The following is a 24,284-nucleotide window of genomic DNA, read 5'->3' on the forward strand; positions in this document are numbered from 1 at the left end:
ACAGTCCACAGCCTCCTAAAACGGTTACATTTAATCTGTAATAAAAAATGAACTCACAATCTATTTATCTCACTTCAACATGCACAGAGAAAAAAGTATCCAGCCATTCTACCTTCTCAAGTGTTTCCCGTGTATTTCTTTGTCTGAAGATGAAAAGCTTTCTAGAATATTGTTTCCCTGCTAAGAACATATGTTTATGACTTCAGAATTGGATTGGATCTGAAAATCACCATGAATGTAGAAGTGGATTTTAATAGATCATTGAATACAGATATAATGCTCTTTTCTACGATTTATTTCCATAGCAATAGTTCAATGCAACAACAACATACCACAGTCAGTCTCTCTGTGTGTCTAGAGACTCTATTGTTCCCACTTAAATTGATTTTGAATTATTTCTTAGCCATTGTTTAGCCTGCCAATGGGAAATAAAGTGTCCAGAAATTACCATGGAAATTGTGACATCTGCTTTTGTATAAAATGCAGAGGCTGTCTAGTTCTCTTGCACTGTAAAGGAGGTGTTGATTTCTCTAATTCTCAGGAGGAACAAGAAGTAAGAACTAAGCAAGACTTAAGTGGGAGCAGCACAAAGACCATGAGGAGCTGGGACAGCCACCTTCCTACCCCATCGCCAACTGTGCAGATCCACTGCAGCCTGACAGTATTTGGGAGTGTGCTACACATTTATGTGCCCCCTGCCCACCAGTTGTGTATGTCCAAACCCAGCCAGGAACCAGACCGTGAAGTCCCCCTTTGAAATATATTTTAATTTGGGGACTTTTTAGAAGAAATGTAGAACATGCTCCTCCCTTTTCTTATCCTTTCTCCGACACCATGTTTTGTTACAAGAGAAAGATTCCCAAATGCAAGAGTAAGCAGGAGATGCTGAAGTCTTGAGGGAAGTTAGGTAATGTTGTCTTCTGCTGTTGTTTTGAAGTGGTTTTGTCACACACATTTGCCTTTGGGATTTCTTGGACTAAACGTGTTACTTTTGCAAAGGTATTTTTGGATACTGTAATGATCTGTAGCGTCATTTCAAATTTGAATGATATATGTAAAAAACACCACAACCTTCTTACAGACATGGCAGCAACAGTTCACATTTGTCAGAGCTTAATTTTTATTATAATACTCCCTATGAATACATTGTAGGGTAAAGTCAGATTTAAGCAAGCCTGATTATGCTCTCAGCTGGATAGCTATGAACTAGGTTTGACCTGGAAGCCTTATAACTATATTAAGGCTGCATTGCAGCTGAGCTGATATAACACAGAAAAGAAGGGAAAGAATCATATAGCAGAAGATGGACTATTACAGTGTGCAGTTACGCAGCTATCCAGCATGGTCCATTTTGGATATTGTCTCTGCATGAGATTTCCAACTGCAGGCCAGTAGTTTCTCTAACAATATTTTGGCAGATTAAGAAAAATTTTCTCAGTTACAGAACTGTTCAGAGAACAAAGGAATATCATCTATGATCTCAACTGTGCCCCAAAAATATACTTCCCCCTTTTCACCTGGGCCTGCAAAGGAACATATCTAGTACAAACTGTAGTTGTCTCTCACAATGTTTCAGCACAGATTTATTTTCCACAACAAACAAAAGGCTTCTTCAAGGCTAATTCATGCTTCTTCAAGGCTAGTTCCTCACCTGTTTCAAAGAGTCAACTCTAGTCCCTAATTTATAGGGTGGGTTTGTTTGATTTTTTTGCTAAACTAATATTAATCAAAAAAGTTTTGTCCTAAAAGGTTAGTTTGTAGCCCAATGTGCGTAACACTTTCTGATTATGTTTTTATGAATCAAAGGATCCTAACAGTTAATGTACTGAATTCATCTTAATGCAGTAAACAGTTGCTGGTTTAATCCTTTCTTACAGACAAGTCTTGCATATTATGGAGCTGTTTTATATCCTCAGAGAACAGTAGATAGTATGTGAGATCTAAACGAGCGTTTTGAATGGATAGAGTATTTTGTTTTAAAGAAGGGCACTTTTGAACACAGATCTATTTTGAAGCATACCAGCTTCGAACAGATACAGTTTGTTGCAGTTTTTAATGGATACAGCAGTTACAGTCTTAGAAGATGATGCTATTCAGCCTAGGAATACAAAAGCATTGCAGCTGTTTAGAAAGGCAGAAGCAAAGCTTTTGGCATTTAGCGTCCCTGGAGACTACGGAAACTGCAAGCTACATGTTCTGTTGCCACTGGGATACGGCCTCTTTTATTCTCCTTCCCAAACCACAGTGTGATATTGGTATGCATGACGGTATCTCATCAGAATATGGCTGCATTTCAAGACCGAAGGAAGAAATCACCATAATAGTTTATATATTGATTTATTTCACATCCCTATATTGCTTTGGCATGCCTGTAAAACAAAACAGCTATGGAAACATATAGTTTGACACAGACTTTAGTTCATTGTAAGCTTCAGAAATGATTTGACTTACCCATTGATGGTGCTCAATGGATGTTCACAGTCATAGAGGCAGAGGTTTAACACTGCAGAGCAGCTGGAATGCTAACACAGCAGTTGCTGATACAAAAACCTGGCACATCTGATCCTGATTTGGAAGTAAACAAAGGAGCTTGAAAGTCAAAGATGCGCATCTACTAATGTATATTTCCGAACGTGGCCAGTATCCAGTATTTTAGTAGAAAAATAATCAGTAGTTCTGCAGTGTGACAGGTTTCTTCCTAACCTTATGGTAAAGACCTGGTTTATGGCCTGATGCATGAATATTCTCTCATATACAGTTCTGTGCAGCAGATGTAAGACGGAGTATTCCATTTATCTATATTATTGTCAAACTCTTGATTAAGTCCTTTTCTTTAATCGGATTAATTATAAGGCAAGTTCAAGTTTCTCAGTGTGCCCTTTACTTACCTCATAGACCAATGAAAGCTGGGAAGCCTAAGACGGAGTTGTATTCTGCTCCTCCTAAAGTCCTTACCTTACTTCATAAACAAAAGAACAGTAGCAAGATGTTGGCAGAAAAGATAAAATTTCTTTTTTTACCCCTATCTGAGAAACTGTGTTTTTTTGGAATACCATCCACTGAGCTTGTGAGAATTGGAAGACAAACAGAAGACAGATTTCTAAGGATAGTACTCAAAGACAAAGACCCAGCATGCAAGCAAAGACAGGTTTTAACAGATAAAAAAATCTGTTTGTTTGTCTCTTGATATTCCCATAGTCTATTTGTATTTTTATTTTTATTTCTTTTCTTGGATATAACAGCTGCTTTCATGGTAGTTCATTTTCTCTCCCTCCAGACTGCATCGCTGTCAGATGAACAACTACGTTGTTTACCAGGTTTCATGTATGCCCATTATTATCCCACTGACTCTGTCTCCTGGCCTGCAATTATCTACCAGCTACAGCAATGGAGAGGAACACCCGAAAAGAAACCTGTGAAATTGCACTACTCCTCAGTTAATACAGTTAATACAAAAACAGGAAAAGAAAAAAAAATAAAAATCTGCTTGTCCCCAAGCAGGAGAAAACAAAAATAACAGGCAATCGAACAACACCTATTCAAACACAGCACGCACCAGGAAAATAAATAAATAAACAAATCCCTGTGCCAAGAGCTTGTGCCACTCTAATAGTAACAAAGGAGCTAATGTACATAATAATGAATGCTACATCTCTTCCCCGTTGTTTTTCAAAGAAGAGAACAAAAGTAGCTTTACGTACGTCAAGCACATCACTGAGGAAATAACAGCAGCCTCAAATCATTCACTCCTCAAGAGACTGAACTTGTAAATTGGCCATCAGAAAGGCTAGAGTGGTGGAAAGCGCAGAAAAGAAAAAAGTTAAACAATCGGAGACAAAAGATAGAAAAGTGTCACCATTTAATGAGCAACATCAGTGATTGCCACCATATAATGGTTAGAGTTATTGCACACATCCAAAAATGTTTACCACTTGCCATCTATTTTAAAAGTTAACAAAGCAGCCACAAACTGAAACACATTCAAATATTCACATAGCATTCCTCTATTTATTAAAGCTGGGATCTTGCTATATTGGCCTTATCAGTTTTAAGGAAGTTGTGCAATTCTTTCTTGACAATGGCATTATAGGTATTTGACTTACCTCCCGCTGTGCCCCTGATGAATTCTGGCGTTGCCTCTAACCTGACTCAAGCCACAGGCTTACTAACTGGGAGTACTTCTCCTCCCGGAGCTACAGATACCTAGCTCACCAGTCTGAGTTATTTGCATGGTTTAAGTTGAATTTAATTGCCTGCATTCCTTTTTAAGAATAGCTTTCCTAGTGCAATTATACAGTCGTTACAATTTAGAAGTTTCTTCCATTAAAAAAACCCAATCAACCAAACAAAAACCTCTGGTTTGAAAGATACTTCCAATACTTTCTAAACATTTATTTCCAGTGCTCGGTGGGGAAAACTACTGAAAGTCATTATTTTGCAAGACAGGAAGAACTGCCAAGGAAACATTTCTGTAGTTAAATGTCGAAATAGTGTACTTGTCTATTAGCAATGACAACCACCAAACAAATAATGGAGTTGATAAATAAATAACTCAAAATGCTTTCTTTAAAATTCAAATTAATTCACTTAACCTAGGCTGAGTTACACATCTACCTTGAGTTTTGCGTGTCGTGTTTCACACACACAGGACGTAACTGTCAGCACTTATACCCCAGAGAGCACGTGGAAAGGACATGAGGTTGGGTTATGAAACTGTTATGAGCAAGCTAACGTATGTCGCAGAAAACATGCTTTTCAGGTAAGTTGAATATATATAAAACCATTCTTCAAATTAATTCTTCAAAGCTTAGTTCTGTATTTGTCTAGTTTTTGTATTGCCCCTGGCTGAAGCGGTGTTTTACCTTTGTAAAATCCTGTCCCCAAAATGACACCAAACCTGACCTGTGAGAACAAAAATAACAATCTAGGCAACTAGTTTGATTTCCACCCTTCGCAGCCTAACACCTAGTGCTCGCTTGAACAACTGTTTCTTAGTGATTGATACATTCTCTCTGGAGCAAAACCAGTGATATTCCAGCTGCCCTTCCACTTTTGTTTACCAGTACAAACCCAAAAGTAATTAATTCTAAGCCTAGCGTATTATATTATTCCATGCCCATGTTACATAACTTTGAAAGCTTGCAAAAGAAACCTGAAGTTTTGGCTACTGAACATCCAGACCCCACCTCTCCAACCCGTTAACAAACCATTGTCAGGTGTCTGTCAGTGAAACAGCAGTCATATAAAAGAAGTGCTATAAACTTCATGAAAGGCGCACAAACATCAGCACTCGCTAGTTCAATTCCTTTTCACAGCTCCAGCTCATAACATCTGTTCAGCTCAACAAGCCTCAAGAATATATACTAAGAATAACTAGGAGAGCCCAGTATTGTGGTTTCTCACAGTGTGTGTGGCAAGGCAAACAGAGATTTCAGCTTGCATAGGAAACAAACTGCTTCTACAGAGGGAGAATATTCAGTTTAAGAACTAAACAAACAGAAAAACCCAAACAAGCAAAAGTGTTCATTCCCAAAATACCCACTGGTTAATATCATTAGAGTCTGGAACGACAGTTATCTTGATTTCATGCTAAAAGAAATGAGCCTTTGAATTTGTGGGTAGACTTTGGAAAAGGAAATATATTTTAAAGAAATGTTGTCCATCAATACATCTTGAACTGCAGCTGAAGGTAGATATTATACATTTAATTTAGCTTCTTTCCCATTTCTATGTATCAATCCAGCTAGAGAGCAAACGGGGTTATAAAGAGTTAACATACACAATTAGAGCTTGCTCAGACATTAAAACTTTCTTCCTTCTGCCTGCCCCTTATAATAATACCTTCTCTTCCCTAAGGAAAACACAAACTTTTCTGAGGAGGAAGGTGCAAAAGGATGTGTTTCATTCATCATTCATAAGAACCCTGAAGCACTCTAGCCAATATCAATAATCACTATTGACATTTTTCCTGAATTGATCAATAGAGAAATAATCAACAATATTCAAATTTACAGAATTAATATCAAACTAACACGATGATAATGGCAAGTTCTTCCCTTCCAGGTATTCTTTCTAGATGAAGACTTAGGCTCAAATACGTGACATCTATTTATATTCATTTAATAGTCAGAAAGAAGTCTTGCCAAAATAATAAGAAAAAAATTAATATTTGTTTTGTTTCTGAAGGTGGAAATCTCGTATCTGGAAGGACAATTATACAGTTCAAAGAGCTGAATGATCACACCACATGAAAGGCGTTTTGTGTTTTGCTCTGATGTCTTTTTTTCAGAGCAAAATATAAGTTTGTTTCTGTGATGCCTCATGACTTTTGAGGGGGATGGAATCATGTAGCGTGCCGGTTTGCTACACCCCAGGAAAAATCTTCTTGAACAATGAAACACTCACTACCTTGAAAAGAACAAAGAGGTTCTGCCTGCACAGGAAATGCAATAAAACAACATTTCTATTTGTCTCAAGGCAAGATAGCTTTTTTTCACCATAACTGCAGTTTAAAATACCAACAGTCTTTGATTCACTTATTGAGAAGGTGCAAAGGGGAGGATCTATGTTACAGAATAACAAACTGCTGAACCTCGTCTGTGCCACATTAACCACCTTGTATGTGCTCTTATCTTGAGGTAAATGTGAGTTCTATAATCACTACTCTGAATTTCAGTTTTATAAATTTACATTGCATTTCCAAAACCAGCAATGACCTGTCTAACACTGGTAAATATTTATTTTCTGATGTATTCTTAACATGAGTGTGGTAACGAATAACCAGCTTAAACGCTGTTCAAATTGCTGGGAGGTGAGAACAAGGATGGTTTTCTTCCTTGTTTTGGAAAATACCTGGTAGAGTGCTTTGATATTGCTGCTTGAGGGTATTATTCATATTTGCAGCCAAAGACCTTTATGCATCATTGAGCAGACTTCATTTTAACATCTGTTTCAAGACTAGAAAATACAGCAATAAACCATGAGTGCTTTAAAAAATACATATTTTTACCATTATTAGAGATGATTTGTCATCATTCATGCTGAAGCTTTTCTAAACAGAAAAAAAAAAGTAAAAGGTCACATTACGGTTGCAAGAAAAGCTATACAGGATTTATTTTGATTTGTTTAGGTTAGTTGGTTGATGACAAAGCTCCTTTGGAATTAATAAAAGAGAGAGAGAGAGAGGGAGAGAACACCAGACACAGTTGTTTTAAAGCCAAGGACAAAACATTTAGGTACTACTCAGTTTGTATATATGAATTATACCATTAGTACACACCCTGTTATTATACCAACTAGAGCTTTGGAACATAATTTTTGAGCTCAGATATCCAGAAAAGTAACTGAAGAAAATACTATCAGCATCAAACTGAACATCAGAAATAATGAAACTAATTACTTCTTTCTGTAGGCTAAATTTATCGGTTCTGTCTGGTCATCTCAGGCTGCATCAGTTTACCTGCTGGGATGCACTGAAATGTTGTGTGAAGTTCGGGTCCCATGCTTGTACCAAACAGGCACCTGCTGAAGTATGTTGGTCTGTAAGGAAACCAGAGTTTTCTCTCCACAGAAATCAAGCAATAGGATAAAAATTTAGGAGAATGATGGTGAGTAACCAGATCTTAATCCCAAAATGGGATTAGAAGATAGTCGCACCTGCTAATACAGATATATGCTTTATTTCCAGGCTATATAGCAATTGAATAGGGATGATTTATGACTTTTCAGTCAACTCTGAACAGCTTTCAGAGTACAAAGTGGCTACACTCTGCAGATTTTGTACCTTCCCTTTATAATCAAATGTATTCATAAATATATTTAAAGAAATATCATTTGTTTCAATTATTAGTGTACTGATAACAACAAATACTGCAAAGCTCAGCCTTCATAGGCTTCCATCTTGTGCTGTTAGCACATAGGTAAATTATAGCACATACGTCAGCTATAGCACTAAAATTAAGACTTTAATATGATAGCCAATTTAAAATTTCTTGGGCACCTAGTATAAATCTACAGTGCTTAAAAAAAGGGGTCCAGGAGTAAGTCTGAGCGCTGGACTCATCACTCTCCATCTTGTTTAATTGTTAGCTCAACTCCTGCCTCAATTTTGGACCCCTCTAACTAACTCTAAGACAAATTTCCTACAGAGAAAACTAGCCAGAAACCGTCTACAGTGAACAAAACCATGCCATCTAGTTTCCAAACCACAAATTGGTCCTTGACCCTCCTTTCCAAGGCAATGATTTAAAAAAAAACCCAACTTTGCTGATATATGTTTACAGATACATAGGTATTGTGCATATATATGTACATGGATCTTCCTCTCTTTCTATAGATGCATATTTAAATTTTAAAATTAAAAAAAAAAAAAAGGCAAATTACCTCGCTTTTATTTAGCAATAACCAGAGCTGACTACTGGCTAATGCTGGATAAAGTAAAATTTCAATTGTTTCTTAAAGTCTCTGTCTTCTTCCATTTAAATTTAGATTAAATAAAATGAAATGAAAATATGACACATCTGGGAAAGATTTTTTTTTCCCCGCCTTATTTATTATTTCTTTGAAAGGACTTTTTCTTCTATTCATTTCTAATCTGCAATAAATGCCATGGACTAAGATGTATGGTATTCGTATATGTGTGCCACTACTCCTAAACACTTCAGGTAGGTGAGATGTACTGCAAAATCAACACTGCAGGAGACACACCTTCTGCTCTCTTACTGGATCTGTTTGTGTGGGCAGAAGTTGTCAGATATTTGCCTATAAAACTGATTGCTGTGTTCCGCAATTTTACTGTTTTCCTTCACAAAAAAACCCCACACCTTGAATAAGAAAAACCAAATTTCTTTACTTCATTCTTTCTCTGTTTTGTTGTTGGTTTTTGTTGTTCTTTTTCACCTCAGAAACAACCAAAAGCTGGGGACAAAAAGAGCAATAAAGGGCACTAGATATTTTTCCTGAGAAGACTAAATCAATGCTGAAGCAAGAGCGTTTTTTTTGGTTTAGCCTCCCTCCCCACCCCCGCATGCATTTGTCTTTATCCGTTTAGGGGAAAATCAAGAGATGGGATCAAGTTGTAAGATTTTTACACACATTGATGAACAAACATGAGCTTAATAGAAGGGGAGAAATACACCTCAGGTTAAACGAAGTCTGTATTGTAGAAAATCTAGTTAGCTGTGTGGTCTATTTCAGAATACAGTCAGCTGAGGTCTCATTGTTAGATATGAATTAACGCTGTCAAAATTATCTTTAATTATGTGGTTCTGGTTGTATTCAAAAGGAAAAATGACCTTCAGCCCTGAGTTATGCCACTGAGTACAGCGGTAGCAAAACTGCGTGAAGCCCAGGTTTAAAGTTTATTATTCCATGCAATAACCATCGCTTCTGGCAGCCTTATGAGAGGAACTGAGAAATTTCAATTTTGTTGGGCTTTTACATTTGAGGGGAAAAAAAAAAAAATACATGTAACTAAGTTATGAGATTTCTGTATAGTTTCAATGATAGAATAAAAGTTTCATTCTCCTTCCATATGAAAGTTGTTAGGTTAACCTAGGAATTTGAACTGTAGGTATCATTCTTGCAAGGGTATTAAATTTTGAAAGAGCAAAGGTGGGGTAGAGGCGTATTGGATAAAGAAGTCGTTCTTTAACCCAGTATTTTTTCCTGTGTAAGGCTATCTTGATTTGTAAGGCCTTAAAGATGGAACGTACACAACATGGCATATCTGGGCTGTTTTGAAAGCCATAGGTAATAATTATAGAATTAGCCCATGTAAAGACCTACAAATACTTGTGCAAACAATCCACCGAACAAGGAAAGACAAACAGCTGTGCAAAAGCTGTGACCTCTTTGTGGCTTGTTTGTGGCTCTACAAATGGTAGAGATTTGTTTATTTAATCACATAAGTTAGAGTTCAGTCAGCTGAAATAACATTAAAATATCACCGAAGTCCCTCTGGAAAAAAAAAACATACTGGAAGTCTTTATTGTGCCAATCATTTATAACCTAATGGAAGTTGATGTACGTGAATACACTTACTTTAGTCACATCATTTGATTCTATTAGTTTTCAGCAGAAATAGCCTAATAATTAAAGTGACAAATATGAGAGTAGCATTTGCAGTATGCTTGCTCAGTAAGCAAGCTTTAGAAAAACTGCAAACCCCTGCAATACACTAATAAGGGGCCACCTGCCTGACTCCTGTGGGCCAGCTGTATGCTCCAGTGATCTTCCAAGGTGGATATGATGTTAACTACATGGCAGAGAGCATGCTGGGGCCATCATGCAGAGAGGAGAGCAGTGATCCATGTATTTGTTGTATCAGAAAGAAAACAAAATAAGAAAAATGAAGTTTCAAGTCTAAGCAAGTGCCCGTTCTCACCCTTGACACATTGTTTGGTGCTTTATTCTGTATATTATTCTAGAGCTAATGGAATTCTCTGAAACCTGTTTGCAAATCAACTTTAAGAAAGAAAAATTGCAGGAGCCTGGGTATAGCCAGATGAGTAGGACAAACCAATATGGCATTTAGACAGCATTTTAATGCTTGAATTTCATGCTTTTGAAGCTGTTAGACACCTGCTGCTGCATCAGCATTTTAAAATGCAAAGGGAGGGGAAATAATATTTTTTTCTTCTTCTGGAAAGTGGCTGCTAATGTTGTTCACCTTGGTAGCAATTTCTCCATTTGCATCAGTAGATAATTATTTGAGGAAACATCTTTCTCAGCATTCTCTCCTTTTAAAGCCAAAGCAAGGCATTTACTTTTCATACAGATGACAAAATATCATGTCATGCAGTTTGACTGCAAAGTCTTACAGAGAAATTAATTCATATTAGAAGCAGGCCATCCAAGGCAGTTTTTGTTGGAAATGAACTTTGGAAAATAACTGTACTATAATTCAGTGGAGCTGTTTGTAAGGGATGGAAGAACTATGTTTTCATGTTTCCTCTACCTGTGATGGAGGTAGGGGAAACATCCTAGAGCCAGAGGAAACATCCCAGAGCCAGAGGTCTACATGAGAACTGGTCCCAGTGACAGCTACTGGGAGCACTCAGGAGGAAGGTCTGTCTTCTCACAGGCCTCTGGAGATCCTTCTCTCACCTCCAATCCCAGTTTATGTCCCAGCTACCGCGCCAACTTCCTTATAATCCCTCCACACACTTTCGCCCTAACAGCAGAAGACAATACTGAAGAATACTCCTGTAGCTAAAGTAGTTCTATTAGATCAGCAAAAGATACATTATACAAAAGGCTGACTAACTCTTGCTTTTAGGAGGGTGCTTGCAGAGTGTCCTTATCCCCTCCTGGCAAACAGGGCCGCTTGTTCAGCTTGAAAATCTGGCCAGCACTTATTCACCTGGTAATCAAGTGATTATTTGAATATGAAATGCCAGTAGTATAGTGTAAGTACAAGGATAAATTCAGCCATCTTTACAAGAAAAGACTTACACAAACATCTTGTGTTACTAACAAACTGAAAAGGTATTTCATTATTCCTGTAAAGCAATAGTATCCCAGTTCTCTCACTTTTTTCTTTTTTTTAAAATAATTAAAACCAATAGGACCAACATACTGACCATTGCCTTTTATCTTTTGCTGGTAGAATACCATCATCTCTTTGTATGACTAAACTTGCTTTCTTACCAAGACTCCTTTGTTCCTAATTTACTTAAAACCTACCTACTTCTCATAGTCTTTAAAGATCAAAGGACCTTTGGAATGGAAGTATCAATAATTTTGCAGTTGAATTTGGGTGCATTTTGAAAGATTATCCTAACTTAAGCACTCTGTGCTATATTACAAGACAATGTAAGACTCTCCTCTCCATGAGGAGAGATGTAGGTCAAGCAGTAACCTGCCCTCATTCAACATTTCACTCAAAAAAAAAAGAAGAAAAAAAAAAAGAAAGAAGACACAAGACAGCACACTGGTCTAGTTTTTCATTTCTCTGTAAATTGAAGAGTAAACAGATACACACACACTGCCCTTCACTGCCCCTTTTGGCCTGTACTTTATGTGCAGGACCAAGTATTTTTATGAGATGCGCCTAGAAGTCTTGGTCAAGATTCGCACCCTTTCCTGATAGGGCTTTCCCCCCCCGCCTTTTTACTTAAGAAACAGTGTTTTCTCTTTGCAGTTCATAGAGATGAGACTGATAAACACTGAGGGAAAAAAAGGAAATGAACTCTACACTTTACAGTGTAGAGTATGTATGCAGAAACATAAAGAGAGTGATTTACTTCATATTGACTATGACATCTGTACAGGAAGAAGACAAAACCCACTGACTTTCAATCTAGTGTTTTTAACGTGAGACAATAAATTCCTGTTTGTGTATGTTATATAAAAAGTTATTACAGGCAGTTATATTACTGACTTTATACATGACTTTACCAATGTATACAATGAGGTACACATTACACATACATAAATATACACACAGAGCTCATTTCCCTACATAAAAATATGCAGTCGTATGCCTTTCTGTTATGTCAGGTAGCAGTTACTTAAATTAACATTTCAAACCTTAAATATTCCAAATTCTTTCCAAAAGTGAGGAGAACTGGCCAAACTGCAAAAGCTGAATTTCATTTCATCAGGAAATTCCAAAGATTTAGAGTATTTCAAGTGGGGTTCCAAAATTTTAAAGTTGCAATTTTTTTTACAGCAACTAGCCTAATATTCAGCTGTGCTTTAAAATACAACAATGTAATTCAGGACACTCATCAATACAAAACTGAAAGCTAAAGTGTGAGTGATGTTCCTCAACATAATTTAATGGAAGGTAGCCATGCCTATCAAATCTTCTGAACAGAACAGATCATTCTGCTATAGCTACAGTTTCTTTAAGGCTTTTGGCATAACACCTTGATTCAGAGTAAAGGGAACATATATAAAACTTGTCCACAACAGTATCATAACCATTTCTCAAGTCTAAACTTTAAAAGAAAAAAAAAAGAACAAAAAAAGAAAAAAAAAAAGGCATATGATGAAGGGAGCTCAAAGAATCCTGCAGAGTCCAAAGAATCCTGCAGAGTCCAGTCTGCTCATCAAGTTTCAAGGAAAACTGAGAAATGATTCAGAGCTTAGCTACAAGTCAGGATTGGAATGAGATGGCAAAGTCAAGAAAAGAATGTGCTGGACAAGACGGTAGGGTGTTTAAGAAAAGACTTAAGGTTTTTCTACAAGACTGGAATTGAAAGGTCATGGTTATGACTTGTAAATCCTCTGGGTCTATTTTTATCTCACAATGTCTGGATTATATTCAGTATTTCACAACATTTCTTGCTGTGCTATAAGATAATATTTAAAATCTCATATTTCAGGTCCTCATTCAGTTGATCATACTCTTTTTCCTTGTGGTTGATCAGAAACAGTTTCAGTTAAACCAAAAAAACCCCCACCAAAACACTTGCCACTAAAACAAGAGACTTCAGATGCCATCTGTGTGGCAAGTCAGTGCATTTAGTCTTCATTGATCATGAGATTTGGACCTGGCAGGAATCTTACCTCATGATGTAAAGGTACAGATTTGAAAGGTGAAGCAGAATGAGGGAAAATAAGAGGATAAAAAGAAGATACTTCCATTGTCAGAGGCATGGGGAAGGGGCTGACGGCTGGGTCAGTCACACCAATAACCCCTTGCTGTTGCCAGGTTAACTTCTAGTGCCATCTCAGCCTCAAAGACTTAAATACATTAAACTGAAAAGAGTCACTTGGCTTGCATGAGCATAATTTAAAGGGCTATGGAATACATGATGTCAGATTAAACGATCGAAAGGTCCCTTAAGATCTCTTAGATCTTACATACAATTTGGGTATTGTAATAAATGTAACTGGAAAAAAAAAATATCAAAGTCCAGTGCATCTTTAAACATTTTAGGGTTGTGATTGACAGGCTTGCAACTGCCAGTGATATTAAGAACTCAAATAATATATTTCATCACATCTTTAAATTACACTCATGGATAAACCACATTTATAAAACTGATGACTTAAATTATCAATTAATAGATTGCCATCATACAAAAACTACAGAATTTGGGTGTTAAATGTACTATAGCAGAAGGCTGTCACAACCCTAATGAGGGGTAACTGATTGAAACCATTTCATAAGTCTTGCTTAACAGCTTTCCCTTTACATCTCTTTTGGGGCTAGACATCATTGGTATACTGACTAGTCCTTTGCCCAAACTCCACAGCTCTCTGCGTTGTGTCGTAAGTGTTAGCGATAACATTTAAAGATGCATTCATTAAGCTCACTTCCTCCAAGGGATGTAGGCAATTTTTGTAATCTTCCAGGAGAGTTTGGTGATGATATTTTTTCAATCTGTGATAAGGTAGGGTTAAACTGTTTTCCTCACTGCTGTTTCTCAGAGTGTATCTGCTTAAAGCGCACCGTAATAGCTAAAGGGTTATATTACTCAGACTAGGAAGCAGGGCCACAGACATATCCATCATTCTTAAGCCAAATGCTGAGAGACACAAAAATTAGTTTCATATTTTCCAGGGGTTGCAGGGAAGAAATCACGCTTAAGGTTTTTGTCTTCTAATTTTGTAGTGAAATTGCCTGTGAAGCTTCACCCAGAGTCTGTAAGTATGGACACTTGAAATTGCACGTCGTTTAATTTGAAATGGGATGCAATTCATACCAGCAGATCTTGATTGTCAACAACTAGTGAAATGAGCTCTACATATTAACATGTAGCAGGGAGGGGCAAGCAAGGAATAGGGTAAGCATTTACACTGCAACAAACACCAGTTCACAGTTTGGTGAAACTGTCAAGAGAGATGCACAGCAGAGGACAGTTTACCCATGACACCATTTGCTTGGGCCTTTCTACACAGAATAGAGGGATTTTTTTAAAGCAAAAAAGCACATTTCAATTGGATTTAAGAATAAGAGCGAATGTCAGTTACTGATTTTAAAAGTATATAAAAGAATACAGACTCCAGACAAAGCGTCATTTCTTGATGGCTTGTTATTAACTTCATTATCACAAACAGTTGTAGAGTCCAGGCAAAGCACCGAACTTAAATGGCAACATGGAGTAGTAATTTTCCCGTTGGAAAAGGGGAAATCTACTGGGTTGTCTTTCTATGGTTTTCCATTCTTCCTGTGAACATGGGAGAAATAAAACGCCCTGTGTTCTATACCAAATTAAGATGTGAAGAGATGGTCTCAGCAGATGTACAAAATGGAACACGTTGTAAGAAGACGACTAATAAAATTTAAGTATAAATATACTTTTCACTTCATAGATTTGGAAAAAAAATGTGAATATTGTACATTTTGGCACCAAGTAGGGAGATAAGATCAGTTTAGTAAATTAATTTTCTCTTTTTGTAGCAAAGAGAGTACAAACCCTGCTGAGAGTGTTTGAGAGCTGACGTGATGGATCACAGTGCAGTAGCTCTATTATGATTGTATTATGCAAATGTTTTTATGCAGTCTTTTAAAATGTGTATGACAAATACATCTTTGATGATTCACTGTACATAAACACAGATTATTGACTTCATGCAACCTCAGTGACTTCTGCAGAGATGTGTGCACCTATTAAGTAAATAAATACATGTATTACAAAAAAAAAATTCTATTTGTAAAAATGTAAGAAAAGGAGATCCAACAAACAAACAGTAGGTATTCTTGAACACTAACGGCAGATTTCATACTGCAACTCCTCATCTTATATTTGCACAAATAAATACAAAACCAGTAGTACATAAAGCAGAAATGGGATCAACCTCATACAAATCTCCAGAATTATCTTCATTTCAGATTGAAAAGTGGCTCAACGCAATCTCACGATCAGCAAAGCCCTTTTGAAAAACGAATGGGGTAACCTGATCCGGGACTCATTTGTCTCTCCAAGACCCGAGTATCCACTATTGGGAAAAGAGCAGTTAATCATGTTAGCATGTTCAGGGAGACCTTACTGGGAAATAAAGCTAAATCAGTCCTAATTTGTATTATTCATTTTTCTCCTCCATCAGCTAAGTTTGAGCATACCATGTGTAGTCTCAAAACTCAGAGCACCTTAAGCATTTGAGACACAAAGCTGGATGACAAACCCACAATATCATTGGTTAAAATCAAAGAAGAATTCTATGCTTGACTACTGAACACACCTGATAAAAAGTTCCTCAAAATTTGAGGAAATGTTGAACATCAAAGTGCCAAAATTGAATGAAATATACTAAAGAAAATATATTGAAGGAAAAATACTAAAACATCTACACAGTCATACAAGGAACTGGATGAAACAGAGGACTCGGCATTAATGCAATGGCCTTGAGTGCTCAGAGTAATGATGGGCAGTGGCTCTTGCAAGGACCTACACAAGCATCGGATTTTTCACCTACTCCCTAAACCCAAGCTATACCGTGACCCTTTCAGTTCAGAAAGCTATACCCTTTCAGTTATGAAGGGGAATATTTTCTGTGCTTCTTAGGTCCAACTCAGAACTGACGTTGCTCAATTCCCAGACATTTAGGGATCCATACCTGAACTGAAAGGGTGGAAAGAACATTATCATTAGTTAACATACTTTAAAATGTGCTAAGTGCTGGCTAACGTTAAAAGAATTGCATTTAGTGGTACCTGTTCGAACTTCTGAGTATTTCGGGGGAAGAAAAACAAAAAGGCCTGCTTTTCTCTAAATATCTGCACTTATTCACAATAGAGCTGGTAATGAATTTTCTGTCACTATCAACCTGAAATAGATTTAAGCAGCTGAAAGGTTCCATATTGCATTACCAAGTCTACCAGTCCCTTTTAAAAAGCAATCTGCCACACGCTAAATTGAAAGTAGTGTCTGATTTGCTGAGACATCAGAACTTCACAGTTTCATAAAGTTCTTAAGAGTGACAGCTGTGATGAGCTGTTTGCTGCAGTGATACATTGCTGTAGAGAGGAGAGTGAGAACCAGGGAAAACAAGACAAAAAGAAGGTCACCAAGCCAGGAACTAAAGGAATATTTAGAATAGAAAGATTTGCTTTTAAACTTCAGTTTACTGACACCAACTGTGACAGCAAATATTTAACAAGACATACCCACGATGCAACTGGTGAGTCCTTCTATGCCCAAGCAGTGTATGCATAGGAGCTTGTTGCCCTAAGCTGTTACATATAATTTTAGCTGAAAACTATGATTTTCTTACCATTTGCTGACGGAAACAAATGTATCTAAGTTGCTGAATCCAAGATATGCATTAAAAAAATCTCTACTGTTGTTTTCATAATCAGAGGTGGACGTTTTAGAAAGTGAACATGTAAATAAATATAAAACTGATTCACCTACTTGCATTTCTAAGACATGTAATTGAAGTACAATAACACTAGACAAGCTGTGCAATAGTACTAGACAGGATGGATTCTCAGTAGCAAAAAACAAATGCCATGGAACTTGGAAGTGGCAACATATTCAGACCAAAATTAGTGTTCATTTATGTCTTAGCCACTTAGGCATATCCTATCATCAATTGTCTTCGTCATGTCCTCCTTGAAACCATGCCATCCAGCTGCAAGATCTCACTAGACTATCTTTAACAGGATTGCCAATTCTAGTCCTTTCTTTGTCATCTCTCTTTTTGTACGGTGCCTTTGCTCTGGGGACAGAGGCATGTTTTGGGGGCGATACTTGCCTTTCTTTTCCTGTTGACCCCACCATCTTTTTCCTTCCTCAAAGTAGGCCGCAGCCATTTTTGCACTCATTTCACAGATCAAATAGGTCTTTCGGACCCAGTGGATGTCCTTTAACGCTCCCATGCCAGGCTGTGACTATTTAAAAATCAAGTGCTGAAAAGATGGAGAGATTATACAATTTGCACAAGGTGACACACATTGAGCTCAGGTCTTACACGTTTCACCTTCAAGTGGCGTATGTTCACACACAGCTTCTAGCTCTCAAATAAAACATAATTAAGCACATCCCACACTGAGTTTGAGGTTTCTTTAAACTAAACCAGGAATTTTGCTAAGCTCTACCCTAGACACAGAACAGGAAAAAAAAAATCCTTGAAGGGGATTTGTAGGCCAGCTGATTACACTGGGTGAAACAAAGATTGGTCCTTCACTCAAAAGGTATTTGGTGGTGGGGCATTCCTTTTGTTTGTTTGGTTGGGTGGTTTTTTTTGTTATTGCAATAATTGAAGTAATGGAATTAGTTTTATCATTTTAGATGATGTTATCACAAAAACACAACAGGAAACCACACAAACAGGATCAGTGAATGCTATTTAAGACATTTGACACTGTCCCACATGACATTCTTGTCTCTAAATTGGAGAGACGTGAATCTGATGGACAGACCACTTGGTAGATAAAGAATTGGCTGGACGGCCACACTTAAAGAGTTATGGTCAATGGCTTAATGTCCAAGTGGAGACCAGTGACGGCCCTCGTCACTCGCCAGTGCTGACGAGCGGTCGGTACTGGGACTGGCGCTGTTTAACATCTTTGTCAGCAACATGGACAGGGGGATTAAGTGCACGCTTTGAAAATTTGCCAATGACACCAAGCTGTATGGTGCGGTCAACACGCTGGAGGGACAGAATGCCATCCAGAGGGACCTGGATAGGCTTGAGAGGTGAGCCCATGAGAACCTCATGAAGTTCAACAAAGTCAAGTGCAAGGTCCTGCATATGGGTTAGGGCAATCCCAGGCACAAGGTAGAGAGGGTGGAGAATGGATTGAGAACAGCCCTGAGGAGAAGGACTTCGGGTGTTGGTTGATGAGAAGCTCAACATGAGCCGGCAATGTATGCTTGCAGCCCAGAAAGCCAACCATATCACAGGCTGCATTAAAAGAAGAATGGCCAGCAGGTCAAGGGAGGTGATTCTATCCCTCTACTCTGCTTTTGTGAGACCCCACCTGGAGTATTACATCCAGCTCTGGGGCCCCCAAAAAAAGAAGGACATGGACATGTTGGAGCAAGTCCCGAGGAGAGCCACAAAGATGATCAGAGGGATGGAGCTCCTCTCCTATGAAGACAGGCTGAGAGAGTTGGGGTTGTTCAGCCCAGAGAAGAGAAAGCTCCGGGGAGACCTTAGAGGAGCCTTCCAGTACCTAAGGGGGGCCTACAGGAAAAATGGAGAAGGACTATCGGGGAGTGTAGTGATAGGATGAGGAGTAACGGGTTTAAACTGAAAGAGGGGATATTTAGACTAGATATTAGGAAGAAATTCTTTACTGTGAGGGTTGTGAGGCACTGGAACAGGCTGCCCAGTGAAGCTGTGGATGTCCCATCCCTGGAAGTGTTCGAGGCCAGGTTGGTCGGGGCTTTCAGCAACCTGATCTAGCGGGGAGGTGTCCCTGCCCCGTGGCAGGGGGGTTGGAACTAGATGATCTTTAAGGCTCCTTCCAACCCAAGCCATTTTATGATGACATAAGAGGAAAACATCTTCTTTGAAACGTGGGATCCTTAATTAGCTAGTGAACAAACAAACTGAGCAAAGTGGTTTCTCTGTGAAGGGCAGAAGTAGTCAGAGTATGGCCATTTAATGAGATGTGTAAAAAGTAATAAACGAGCTTCAGGGAGTTAGAGGAAGCATTTTCTACAGGTGTTTTAAAATCTGGATTTTAAATCTGGATGAGATCAGGATTACTTTTACCTCCTCAGGCTGCATATTGGTGTATATCCCCTAGTTTCTTCCTTTTCTCCTTGTTTCCTTTTCACGCTCCTTCAGATTAGTATGAAACTTGGGTTTCTACCCTTCTTGATTAGAATTAGAAACCCTAAAAACGTAATCCATGTGTTTGTATTAAGTAGACAGAGATACGTGTCTAGAGGAGTGGAAGTAAGAATCACCGCAATACTTAATTAGAAGGGACTTGCGTGAACGGAAAAACCTCTGTCCCAACTTTGACCTTGATTTTAATAATCTATGGCTAAGCTTCAACATTGCAACCTGCAAATTTCTGCAATATTCTTGACATCCAAGAATAACTCTGCTGTCCCAGCAAGGTGGCGTGACAGTAACTGTGACCACTGGATTTGCCCTCCTCAGTCTGAGACTGAGCTGCTTGGCATTTTCCAGGACCCAAGCCAGTTGCCCCCGGTGGATCTTGGACTCCCCACTCTTCACTAGTTGCTCACTTATGACCAGTGGATTCATGATCCTTGCTGTCACTGGGACCACAGTGTTAGGAAGGGAAGAAAAGGAAGTATTGCTGTCAGCATAAAGAGTACTATACTTTATACTGGTTTTGTATAGAGTTTTGTAAATGAGTACTTCATACATAAAGTGAGATGCTTTACTGCATCCTTACCACAAACAATACCTTCTTCTAACCATTTAGTTGCAGGTTGTCTATTCCCAAACTTCCATTTTTCTTTTTTTAGTTATTTTTTTCTTCCAAAAGGAAGTAAACATGTTGAAAAAGTCCTCAGCATTTTAATAAAATATTATGCCGGGTAAAGAATTACCTCTTACACTGTAAACTAAGCATAGTTTTCCTGTTTTTATTCAGCTTCATAAAATCAAGAAATGGGCACACATTCTTACAAAAGTGCCTCTGGAGGGAGACACAGCCCAAAAAGTAGCTTGTGCCTGACATATGAAGAAAAGAATTAGTGTGTTCTCAAAAATCTGAGAATATCTACTTTAAAACATGCATCAAAATATACACAATAGGCTAGTCTGGTGAGATGTGGCTGGGTCTGAATCCTGCAGAATTCCTTTAACCTTTCATTTGTCTTACACTTCATGAAACAATTTTGCTGCATTGAATTATTTAAATGCTGCATTTAAAATAAGAACAATAATAAAAAAGAACTACTTATTTTCTGCTTTCAGCACTAACAATAACCAGTATGATTAACTAGAGTTACTGAAAATCATAAATCCTTTTTCTTCTCAAGATTGCTAAGGTATTCTTTGAAGTTCATGTGAATATTAAATCACTCAGGGTTAATCATCTGCATTTTGATGCTAAGACACCACCCCTAAGCTACAGAAGCTTTAAACACTGTATTACAAAATTTCACGTTATACGAAGACATGGAGATTAAAAAACTACAAACCCTACAGCTGATTTCATGCATCAAGCAGAATCTCACTACAGGTTAAGAATTACAATAAACCACAGCTAGGAAAAAATCCAGGAGGAAGATCTAGAAATTGTTTTTGCGCAGTATGAAACTCCACTGCCAAATGCAGGGTCTGACTCTGCTTTCATTAAAATCAATTAAAATTCTTTCCTACATATCTATTGGTTTTACTACCTTACATGCAAACAACATGCAAACAAACAACTGAACAACTCCCCCTTCCTCTCTGTGCTCTTAAAGAAAAAAAATGTTACAATATTTCTTAAACAATTGGTACAATAAGCACATACCTCATAGTCCTTCCTCTTTACTGTTTTTTTTTTTGTTTGGTTGGTTTGGTTTTAAGATGGAAGGAGCATTTTGGTAAAGTAGAATCTGGAACAACTGAGATATATTATAGAATACAATTAGAGAACATGTTGGTACTCCATTTGAGCACTGCTTTGTTCTACAATGTCCCAGTAGCCGTTCCTAATTATTTTACTCACCAAAAATTTAATCTATCATTTTCTTTTAGAAGACCCATATTACAAAACTATAGTGCTAGGTAAATGATTCTTCTCAGCTGTTATCGTATACCCTAAGGAAGCCAAATGAAGCCCATACATAGGCCCATCCTGTGAATTCAAGGTCACATTTTGAAGGACTGTGCCTTGAGCAGAAATGCCAGCTAATGGAGCTTCTGCCTTCCACCATTCTTTACTACTCCAACTCTCAGCAAAATGCACTTTTGCTGCCACTTTCTTTGTCCGATACCAGGCATGGCACTTAACATAAAGCTGCTTTTTTTTTTTCTTTTTTAATTATTTTCTGGGACAAGGAAGAGATTAAGGTTTTTTCCCCTCTAAGTTGGGAAGTTTCCCAGTCTCACATTCAAAATAAGCACCGGTCAATAGATACATTGGCACAACTGAGGCTACATTGTAGCTAATAAAAATGCTGCACCCCTGTGCCCTAACACACCTTAGCAAAGCTCTTCATTCATATACACATACTATATGTATAACGCATTCTCTGAGGAATACGCAAACTTAACAGATTGATTTTCTATTCCCATCAATGAAACACTTACTAAAACCCCAGTAACAACAACGAAACAGAGCGGACACAAAGAGACATCTAGGGAACAAAAAGAACAGGCAAGAGTGAACAATGGTCCGTCCTTGAATAATACTTTCTCAGACTCTGATCACACCTACTCTCCCACTGAGCTTATTGCAGTTTGTCTAAACCATTTTTCTTCCTTTCTTTTGTCAAGATCATCCACAAATCTACTGCTCATTCCATGGGGAACCATCTTCTCTTTTTCCTTTTGAATCTGGTTGCCAGCAATTGCGGTACTGGGAGAAAATGTGAGCAACGATCACCACCCACCTTCTCCATGCCAGTAATGACTTTGTAGACAAATATCATAACCCTTTGCTGGGCTGAAGAGTTACAGCCCACCCAAGTATTTCTCATGTTGTTTTGTTCATCCTTCCTTTCCTTCACTGGACCTTCTAGAGTCATAGAATAATTTGGGTTGAAAGGGGCCTAATTAGTTAACCCTTCCTGCTCAAACCAAGTGAAACTAGATCAGGTTGCCCAGAAAATCTGTTGAGTTTTGATCCTTGGAGGCACTCAGGAATAGACTGGGCAAGTCCCTGAGCAAACTCGGGTGCCTTAGGTCTGCTTTGAGCAGGGGATTGGACTAGAGACTTCTGGAGGTCCTTTCCAACCCAAATTTCTCTATGATTCTGCTATGATTCTTTCTTTGAGATTATTAGACCAGTCTCCCACACAGTATTCAAAATGGAAACAAACCATCAACTCATGGAAAGATAATTTTATTTTCTACCTTGCCTCTACTTCTTTACTAATATTTCTTTCATTAGCGTTGTGGTTTTGGGTGACGAGATCTGAGATGATGTTTTTGTGGAATTTTCTGTCATAGCCCCAAAGCCTTTCTCTTGAGAGGTAAGTCATCTCAGAGCTCATCGTTTTATATGTGAAGCTAGGATCGTCTTTCCCCACGTACACCATTTTACAGTTATCTGTGTTATACTTTTTGTGCCAGTTCAACCTTGCAACTAAGCTGAAGCTAACAGAATTATGCATAGATTTAGTGTAACAGCTACAGCTATACTGACTATATACGACTAACCATGTGCTTTTCAGAAACAAATCCAGCAATTCATTTTTGGTGTGCCTTGGTAGTATATTGCATTCTCCTCACATTGTAACTTTCCCTTGGGTTGAAGTTCTGCTAGCTTTAAAAGCATAATCACAAAAAATGCATATATAAAAAAACACCAACAAAACCTAAACCATCTGCCTGATACCAGAGTCACTAGGTTGCTTCCCTGCTACTTTCTCTGTCTTTTGTAGTGTTCCCTTAATGGGTTTTGGACATGTAAGACATCACTCTTGCTTGATTACCTTCATTTCTTTGTACTGTTTCCTACCATTAGATCATATAGAATTTGATAAACCACTCCTTATGAGACCAGCCTCTTGCCAATACAAAGTCACAGAAGATCAGGCTCTTTCGCTGTACTCATTAGGATATGTGCTTTTAAATATAGGTCATAAGTCAGTACAGATTTTTGTACACACATACAAATTACTGAATGTTCTCATAAACTTTAAGTTGTGAAACAGGAAATCCCTAGGGTTTTGAGGGTTGAGTTTTTGTTTTGGGTTTGTGGGGTTTTTTGTTGGTTTTTTTTTAATTATTTTTATTTTTTGAGACAACTGTTTAGAGTTTTCTTAGTATAATTAAAACATCTTTGCCCTATACCGTCAATCTATACAATGACAATTTCATAATTTTCCCATTTCATTAAGTGCATTATGTCCTGTTTTTCTGCATCAGTAGAAAGCATATATTGAGTGAAGGAGGAACGAAGAGAGATAAAATACAGAAAGGCAACATTTCCTCAGCAAAAGGAGTCTAAAAAGGAACACTTCATGGAGTGACTCATCAACTCTGAAAGAACTTACATACTAACATTTTCAAGTATGTAGTAAATTATCTCATCTCAGTTTGAGACTGAACTCCCCTTTTTCCAACCCAAACAATCAATTCTCTGTACTCAAATAATCCCCGTGTAATTGGGCCAATTTGAGACCATTAATTGCATTGAACCACAGTAATAGAGAGAATAGCAAAACAGAGTTGCATTATAATGGAACTAAGATGCATAAAGATACTTCCAAGACATCTCTCTTGTGGTGGGTTCACCT

This window comes from Rissa tridactyla, chromosome 1 (assembly GCF_028500815.1).
Source record: "Rissa tridactyla isolate bRisTri1 chromosome 1, bRisTri1.patW.cur.20221130, whole genome shotgun sequence".
Lineage (NCBI taxonomy): Eukaryota > Metazoa > Chordata > Aves > Charadriiformes > Laridae > Rissa > Rissa tridactyla.